This window comes from Haemaphysalis longicornis, unplaced genomic scaffold (assembly GCF_048455015.1).
Source record: "Haemaphysalis longicornis isolate Haplotype H1 unplaced genomic scaffold, Haemaphysalis longicornis Haplotype H1 scaffold_64, whole genome shotgun sequence".
NCBI lineage: Eukaryota > Metazoa > Arthropoda > Arachnida > Ixodida > Ixodidae > Haemaphysalis > Haemaphysalis longicornis.
This window is the reverse complement of record NW_027526415.1, coordinates 544,566-554,011: the sequence shown is the minus strand read 5'-3', so window position 1 is coordinate 554,011 and position 9,446 is coordinate 544,566. Positions and strand designations below refer to the sequence as shown.

The window sequence follows — 9,446 nt, the reverse complement described above, 5'->3', positions numbered from 1 at the left end:
TCTATTTTAAATTGCACAGAAAATGACCAACGTACAAGGAATAAATACCATAACGATAACACTAGGCTCCAAGTGGCATTTTCACATATTAACCTTACTCAAAAACATGGTTAATAAAGACGGTATTAGGGGCAACTGCTTCACAAATAAATAGACGTGTGCGTCTACCGCGGCACTGACACAGACATTATACAACAGTGAGCATCAAATATGCTGTCTTATCAGATAAACCAAGGTAATTCAAAGGCGGAATGACTCATTGCGCTTGCCATACTATGTTTACGCATAACTGTTTGGGAAAATGCAGTTTGCTATTAAATTGTAGGGAAAGGCCTAAAAACAAGCCATACACGGTTGTATTATCACAAACCTACAACACTGCAGTGCAAGAGTTTAGGAAAACAACGCTCGAGCCAAGATTAACGATAAAACATTTTGACACGAGAGGTCACTTCACATGTGGCAGAATGCCACCATTAAAACATGGTTATTAAAGATAGTAGTTTCCTGACACCAGACGTAAGTGTAACATCAAGCTATTTGTAGGCAACATAGACTTTATGAGCATCCTGAAAAGGCCTTTGGCTTAAGGCATGTTACTTGCCCAAACAATTTGTAGTTGTTTAAAATAATTCATCCCAAGAAGTCTCACAAAAGCCAGTGTGAATCTTACATAATTTTGCAAACCAGGTAGCTGGAAGCATGTTACTCATATTAAAATTTAACAAGCAGACTAATTATATACGTCATCAATTCAAGCGGGAACAAGTCAGACATCCTTAAGAACCAAAGAAGCCAGCGTTTAAAAATACAGGGGGCCAGTTTTACAAAGGAGACTTGAAAGCATTTTTTCCAGCCTCAACATTTTACCTTAGGTGAAATTCACAGTTGCGTGCTATAAACCCCCCCCCCCCCCGTCTTGCTATCAGTGTAATTGTGACCAAAGCCCTGCTTCTGCCAAGCAAGAAATGCAGCTTTGTTCAAAGAAGAAAACTTGTTCAAGCCAAATACGCACATTTTTAATTTTTCTAGGTCATGGGTGTAAGCTCACATCCGGTACTAAAATTTATCAATGAAGGCGGAAGCCATCTGCGTAAATAATCACTGTCACTTTTGCATCAGCAGCAGCACTGCCATGAAAAAAAATCTCATGAGCTACACTTGAATAATAAGGACGTTACAATGCGGTGCCATGAATTACATTAACACCCATTATAGATTCAAAGGCAGCCTGCGCATTGTGCCAATGATGAAAAATAAGGCACGACTTCAGTGTTCAGTTGACATGAAACTTGCATGTGCCAGTAACTTAAACCTCTTCATCTGATTTCATCCCCTTCATGCCTTTCATCTGACCTCCTTCATGCCTTTAAAGAGATACTTTAACCTCTACCAATAATATAAAATCCCAAGTAGAGCTGAACACTTCAAGTATTTCAACAGAGACTACAACCTAAATGACACCAGGCCGCTGCCAAACTTCTCGTGCTTTCCAAGAACTCCCTGCAAAAGTCCCAAGAACTCTCCAAAGGCACACAACCATATGAACATGATGACACGATGAAAAAGATGACATATGCGGCGAAGAGGATGACCACATCCTGAAGTGACAATGCAGGCGGCGAATCCGTGATGTGTTTCTTGCGGGCAATATTGATGCCGCCAGTCCCTTCTCTCAGAATAACCGGGCCTCGAGAAGACTTACTGCTCACCTCATGTACCTTCAAGGAAACAAGAAATTTTTGTTACATGGTTGCTTTAAATGAGCGAGTTGCTTAGGCCCTTTCATAACACAGTAATTAATTTAAAATCAGTGATTTCTTGGGTTTTTTTGGGAGTGCTGTTAAAGGTGAAAGTGCGCTTAAAAATATCACCACAGACAATGAATGAAATTGCCCTGATTCTGGAAAGTATCTAACTTTGCTGCCTCGGTATCCTGAATATAAGGTTTTTTTATCCTTGAGACGTTTCGTTTATAATCAAATAATAATTACTATAATCACCTTCCGGCATTATATTTTACACACCTTCTCTCTGCAAAAAATGCTCTCTGTACTGTATATGTGCTTCCTAGAATGCTGTAGTGAGGCTGGCTTATTATAACTTACAGCTAAACGATGTTTCTACCACAAAGAAATAAATGGCCAGTCATAGGAAATTATAAATATCGCACTGTGGCAGAAATTTTTTGTGGAATTAGTTCCACCTAAAATATTTCCCTCTCGATATGTATTACCTCCATGGTTCGTAGTGGTATGAGGCAGAAGTTGAGTTTCTAATGCTGAACTAGGCTGTTGCTCAATTTCCTTATAAATCGCAACTACAGCACATTTTCTTGCAGACGTCACTTTCTGTGCTCTAAACAATTCCCTTAAAAAAATTACTCCTTATTTAACCTCCTGTCAAAATCCAATGCAAGCATTACTTATGCTACGCCTGTATTTGGGAGTATTATTGGTGCTACGGGCGTATTAAAAGCTGGAAATTTAAATCGGCAGTTGCCACCGTATTGTATCAGCAACCACGTTGGGCGTGTCCGTGGTGCTGGCAAATCACAGCAACAACTCTCAAGGTGTAAAAGCTAAATATTTACAAAACTAAAATACAAAATAGTGTTTTTTTTGCCACTGTTGGAGCATCCGTAATAGGCGGAATGTGAACACAATGGCCAATATTGGCGTTCATGATAACTTATTAACAGTGAGATTTTATTACGACGAACAGACCCAGAAATTGAGTCTCGCAAAAACAAAATGCCAGCTTACCCAACCAAAATTAAGACCCGGGTGTTTCTGCCAGGGCCGTCTCAAAGTGCACTTCCAGGAAAGTTTCGCTGACGTGTTCAGAAAAGCTCGTACTGTCACATTGAGCCACAGGCCAAGCTGTCACTGAAAAGAAGTTTCAAACCATTAGTTATAAAGAAACTACCTAAAAACGCGCCACGAAAGACCCAAAAATGGCAGTGCGTACTTACTTGTAGAATGCAATGATTTCGTCCCGTGCAAGAGCTCTAATGTATTGCCTTCTGATGATACACTTCCAAGAAGGGGTCCAAATACAATTAAAATGGCCTTATGCATTCCTTGTACCGCTGTTTTAAATCTATCTTCGCCCTATTGCCTAGAAAATAAACAGTACAAAAATATCAGATAATAAATTTATGCCTTGCTTTACCCAGGGAGCACGAGAAAATATTGAACAATGTCTGATTCGTTCCACGAAAGTAGAATGTCTTTTTTACAGCGGAAGCCCTGATAATCTTTTCTTGCTAAACAATTTGAGATATGAAAATATTTGAACATACTTTAAGCTCACCTGTCCTTGGTCTATGCGAACTGGTGAATATCTGCACAATATGCACGACTCAAAAAGTACTCTTTTGTGGCTTATGAGCTCCACAGGGCATTCATAATCCGCCACACTCTCCCCGACGACCCATCAGCATGCCAAAGATGTCTTCAGCCAGTGAATGCCACAACCATGACTTCGCAGGAGCATGTAAAGAAAAGAAATAATTTGTTTTCATTTTTTTTGCAGAGGAACAAACACATTTGTCACAACCTATCAGTGGAGGGCCAAATGTCTCCACAGTCAGCCATATACTCTTTCTGAACAGGTCATACAGTATGAATACAGAATGTAGCAATCTGCTTTTGGAGTACAATTTCTACGTTCAAAGGAGAACAGAAATGGATTAATGTTTGGTGCACATCATGATGCAACAACTTTGCACCCGAGCGTTTTGAAAATTATTCCAACTCTCGAGCTTCCACTGACATTGATAGGATAAAATGGCAGGAATGGATTATTTTTAAACTTACTTTGTGACGTTAAAACTTCTAATAGTCCATACGTGAGTTTTATGGGTAATTATTCTGAGGTCTCAGGTTACCACTGACATTGACAGCATAGAAACGGCACCACAGTTTCTGCGTGTTTCCACCTGCCTTCCCCTCCACAAAAGGAACGTTTTGTTACTACGCTACTGCTCAGACAACCACTTCCTTGCATTTCACTACACGTCAGGGAGCCAACTAACGTTGACTAGTGTAAATAGATCATCTGAATTCATCGAAGGCATTGGAAGAAACAAGGAACAACTACACACACAGCACAGATAAAAAGCAGTGCCGCCGCCAACGCCTTGAACGCACATCAACATTAGGCGGAATAGCGTGATTAGCACAGTAAATTTATGGCTCTCAGAAGACCAACACAACGCAATTAACACGGAAGTTTGAAAATACCGATAAGTCTAAAGACAGACGCTCCGACAAACATGTTGTGTAGTGTGTGCGCGTGAGACAATAGCGTGCGACTAACCCGAGAAGATTCAGTACCGCTGACAGGTACAGCAACCATCAATATACAACTAAGCAACACCACACCATAAGGGGACATGCAGATTCGATAAATGCGCGCACCAGCCACTTTCTAAATAGCACTAGCTAACCTACGCAGTCATAAATGTCAAGCCGACTCCGACCCACAAATACACAAGCTATTCGCCCCGAGCGCGAACACAGTCGGCCCCTGGCGGCGGCGGGACGAACCGCTCCTAGTGTGGATGGCGCTCTCGCGTCGTCTGCTTTTTCCCGTTGCGTGCGGCGCAAGACGCGTGCTGCACATGACAAAACAACCAATATGTGTGCTAGTTTGGCAGTAAGCAATGACATAGTTACGTCTGCTTGCGCGTTTCCTCTAGAAACACAATCAGCGGCCGTTGCGGGTTAATGCGCTGGTTTATTTCCACGAAACATCTACGCCCTGGTCACCGCTTGAGTGTGAAACGTGTTATAAACATTGCTTCCACACATTGCACTTTTCTTATTGTTGAGTGCAGTCGTCTGCCGTTTCGGGAACGTCGAAGGGTGCTTTTTGAAGGTGGCGTGGTGATTATTTAAAGGATAAAAGTTTAGTACGCGAAACGGGTAAGAAGCGACAAGACCTGTGCATACGCGTGCAAATTCCACACCCTTGTAAAATTGCGCTGTGTCCTTACAGAAAGAAGAAACAAACAAAAACATTTACACTGCACACGACCCGTGCGCTGTCGCCCATACATTACCGGACACGTATTTTACACCCGCAAGCTCCTGTGTGATCGTGTTCTTCCCGTACCTTTTCTAAAATAAATACCATTTTTGGACAGTCGTTGTTTACACTGAGTTGCTAATTTTACGTATTGTTTAAAATACGTTTCTATGGATGCGCAAGAGTATTTATGGGGGATTTTTCGGCAAAATTAAGCAGTTGTGAGTTTGCGTCTATCATGTGAAATTTCGTGTGTCATTTTCATATATATCATTTTCAAATCCGACATGAATCACCTTGTCCAGAAGCGTGTCTCACTCAGCATAACCAAATGCCTAATATGGTCACGTCTTAACCTCTTAAGGTGGACCTAAGTTTAAAGAAAGAGCAGAAAACGCGTAATATAATGCATGTTGTTGCCCACATGTGTGAGGGGTGTGTGCCATGACTCGCTGTTTTTTTATTTTTTTCCCATAATGCTTGCTTTCAATACAATTTTGAAAAAGGCGAGCCACAATTCCTGGACAATCCCAGACCAAAGGGGGGTTAAGCAGTTTTGAAAATACGTACTGCTTTTTCACCGTTACAGAACACGACGCCTAGTGTAGTTTCGATTGTAAGTAATACTGATAACCATATTTTGGCTTTTCGCGTTACATGCGTTCTCTTCTCGCTGCTCTTGCAACGTTGGCAGTACCCCCCCCCCCCCCCTTCCCGAAAAAAAAAAAAACTAAATGCACAGGATTTCATTTTTTAACCAATCCTCAAGAATTAAATGCCAAGACAAAGGCGATGTTCACTTTACACAACAAAGTAGTTACCGGGAACCCGTTGCGCTGATTCGCAACGAGAAATAAAAAGGAAATGTTTTACTACATCTGCAACAGCGCAACTTCATTTATTGCCATCTTTAGGGTTCGTAAGCGACCTTATACGCAAGAATGCAAACACATCTCGCTGTTGCAGGCACCTGTTAGATTTTAAAAGGAACGCAAATGGTCAACAGAGCAGCCATAACAGAAAATTTGTGCTCACTGTAAGGTCCCAGAAGCTTGGTTTGCACACTGTAAAGCTGCTTGTCACTTCGCGAAAACCTAGCTAAACATGAGCTGTTGATTGTACTGCGTGCGTTGACAATTCAATTCGCGAGTTCACTTGGGACGAAAGCCGTAAATAAGTGATCCGAAACCATTATTCATCAAACCTTCCTTCAGAGTCGTTAAAATTTCATTTAAAAGACCCGTTAGAGCGGTTACATTTATATCTCTGCGCTGATCAATATTCAGTAATTTTATATGTGGCCTTTTGAACACACAAAAAATATCGTAAGCTCTTAGAAAGAATTTTGGGGCAGTTAAGTAGTGTTACCATTTCAGAGCATCCCACAAATGCAAGAATGCGTCATGCTACCAGTGAAAGTGATTGAGATTGCCGTTGTAAACTGAATTTCAGAGATCGAGGCTTCCTGATTTGTTTCTATTCAGGCTTTTATTGAAGGCTCAAAGCCATAGTCTGGAAAGATCGAGCTTGCTACGAGCCACATGAACAACGTACAAGTTCATTGTCACAATTACGGCCATTCTGAGATTCCCGATGAGTCGTCGCTTTTTTTTTTTTTTTTTTGCGTAATAATGAAAACTGACTGCCGCTTCCATGCTATACATTGAACGTTGAGGAACCGAACTACAGCATACCACTCTTGTTTTCACCTTTCGTGCGCACATACGACGGGAAAAAAGGCACGAAGCGCGCCCACAGTGTGCATTCTTACGGGCCGCTCAGCGGAGCATCCACACTAGGAGCGCGACGCTGTCGCCACCTACATGTCGAGCTCGCGGCGAATAATGAATAACGGCAGCAAACGTTTCTCGCATCGAACAGGCAGCGGAGCGGCACGTTTATCGGACGCAGTGATGAACAAGTCAAAGAACAACAACCGTTACCAGAACATAAGTAAGCAGCACTGACCTTTTTTGCGCCTCCCGGCAAAACTTGACTTCGTCGAACAGTAAATACAGCCCGAGGACATGAAGAAATCCGCAGTTTCACGCCACAACCAAACTGGTAACCGTTCCCGCCAGTCTGACCGACAGTTCATTTAGTACATCAGGCGCATAACGCGAGCAATCGAGAAAACCGCCATAGAACGCCACTAGTGGCGCTGCATGCGGAAGAACAAAATCTAGCTTCCGTAAACGTTGAGACGTAGGGGCGCTGCTGTCGTAAAAAGTGTTCACGCAGTCCCGTTTTTCCCTCATCGTCGTCGTACCCGTTGCCGTCCCACTATACCATGCATCAACGCAAGCGGCGCTGCCAGGCGCTGCCCTGTTTTCTTTCCTCCATGCTGTCAACGCATGCGCACGGCATGCCGCACCGAAGTGGCGGTCGTTTCGTAATCGTTTCGGCCAACTTTTTCTTCCTCCGTGCCTTTGGCATGGATGCACGCCGTGGCCAGTGACCAGTCTGCGGAAGAGATCACAAGCTCGGCACCCTTGATTCGGAAAATGGGAGTAGGCGTCTAAGCGGACGTCTACGCGGCTCTGAGGCTGGAACAAAGAGCTCAGATATTAGCCAATTTAACACGTTAGTTGGGCTAAAGGTGTTTCTCTCCGCGGGCCGTGAGCGCGTGCGGTATGTGTGCATACACTTTGATGACAGCTTTATTTCGTTCTTTGCAGTGAAAACAAAACGACGCTTCTTTATTGACTGCGTTCTCTTGACAAAAAGTCTTTCCAATATCAATAATATATACTGCGACGCTCTTTGATACCCACGTTATAGAAAACTACTTCCGCATAGTGAATCCAGTGTGATTACTCGCTAATACATCTACCCGTTTTCCAGCAGTTTTTCTTCATGAACACCAATAGTGCAGGAAAAGAGCAACGGGGGGACCAGCAGGAGAAGGCAGGTCATTCGGTGAACTTGAATTACTACGGCAAGTAACAACATTAGGGTAACACTGCGAATTTTCGCGATACTGCAATGCATAATTTGAAATAAGAATGTCATTTCAGTATAAATATATAGAATGTAAGGCAGATGCCGCGGGGTAGATTTAGTTCTCCGGGTTTTGTGTCATTCTCCTCCTGCAAAGAGGCTTTCGTTTTTGCTTGTGAAAATTACTAGCCGGGACGAGACAAAATACAAAAACTAACTTCTAAGCATATAACTGCATGCGTAGCATGATGTGTGTGGTGTAAAATGTGACGCAGTCGGTTACCATTATGTATGTACCCCATCACAACATAAGTAACGTGGACTAAGTACCATTGAGCGCGTACTACACCACAGCGAGATGATGACTGAGTGTTGAACAAAAACTGCCGTTTCTGCGAAGCTTTGTAAACAAATGCATAAAATGTAATGGCCTCGACAAGAATTTCGTAATGAAGATGTTCACAAAAGCACCACGAATTCTTCAGCGCTATAGCAGCTATGGCTTTGCCCGAACGGCATATGGAGTAAGGGAAGACGTTTAGTCCTTCTCAAATTGAAGTCACTGGTAATTTTGTACTTGACGCCTCAAATTAGAAAAATACGATGTTCACGAAAGCGGTTTGGGCGCCGCAGAACACCTGGAAATGGGTTCCTGCAATTTCTTCTTTTGCCTAAGATATCCTCCTCTCGACATTTTTAATGCTTTGTACGGCGGTGACAAAAAATTGGGATTTCGTTTTCTGTCAAAGGACATCACTAAAACTACAGCTTAGCCGTAATATGAAAGTTAACTGCTTCAAGGCAGTTTCACAGATGTCGGCGAAGTTCATTATATTTTATGTGCGGTGTGCGAGTGTATATTAAACGCGCACGTGCATCTTGGGTCAAGAAGCACCTAATATATATGCGGTTCATTGTTCCAGTTGATGCATGAAAGAGTGTATACTTCACTGCCGTGCACGAGTTATGTGGAACCAGACACGAGCAAAAAATATACAAACGCATTCTCCCCAACCGTTTACTGGGACATAAGTGGAACAGTAACCGGAACCGCCGACATCGCATGACCCAATTTCTTCGGTTCCAGATAAAAACCACGAACATAAAGAAAACAAGCTGACGGTTCCAGATAAGATCCACCTATATGCTTCGTTCCAGTTATTCTTTCGTTCGGATCCACATAAAATATATGGATCACCCTTTTTAACTGGAACTTATATGGAACCAGATTAAGAGTGTATAGACAACATCACAAGACACGCGTATTCGAGAAGGCAGCAGTCACGGTTCTTAGGTCACCCTTGGCAGTGACATTAAAATTTGAAAAGGGCGTGCGACATAATGGAGTTTTAGCTGACCGTTTTTCACGATCCGCTACACTCCGATGGGAAGCGGCAGCGCCATTGCGCATGCGTGGCGCGCTCCGACGCAAGCGCCGTTACCATGGCGAAGCCGGGCGCGCTGAGCCACCC

At 42.9% G+C, this 9,446-nt stretch overlaps 2 long non-coding RNA genes across 2 annotated transcripts; both read right to left on the bottom strand.

Annotated features, from left to right (window-relative positions):
• Nucleotides 1-565: 565 nt before the first annotated feature.
• LOC144144174 (uncharacterized) lies at nucleotides 566-3,006 on the bottom strand. Its single transcript, XR_013317180.1, has 3 exons — nucleotides 2,975-3,006; nucleotides 2,766-2,888; nucleotides 566-1,721 (listed from the first exon to the last, which is right to left on the bottom strand). It is a non-coding gene; the product is annotated as an uncharacterized LOC144144174 (long non-coding RNA).
• Nucleotides 3,007-3,019: 13 nt separating this feature from the next.
• On the bottom strand, nucleotides 3,020-7,247 carry LOC144144173 (uncharacterized). Its single transcript, XR_013317179.1, has 3 exons — nucleotides 7,003-7,247; nucleotides 3,316-3,484; nucleotides 3,020-3,120 (listed from the first exon to the last, which is right to left on the bottom strand). It is a non-coding gene; the product is annotated as an uncharacterized LOC144144173 (long non-coding RNA).
• Nucleotides 7,248-9,446: the final 2,199 nt, after the last annotated feature.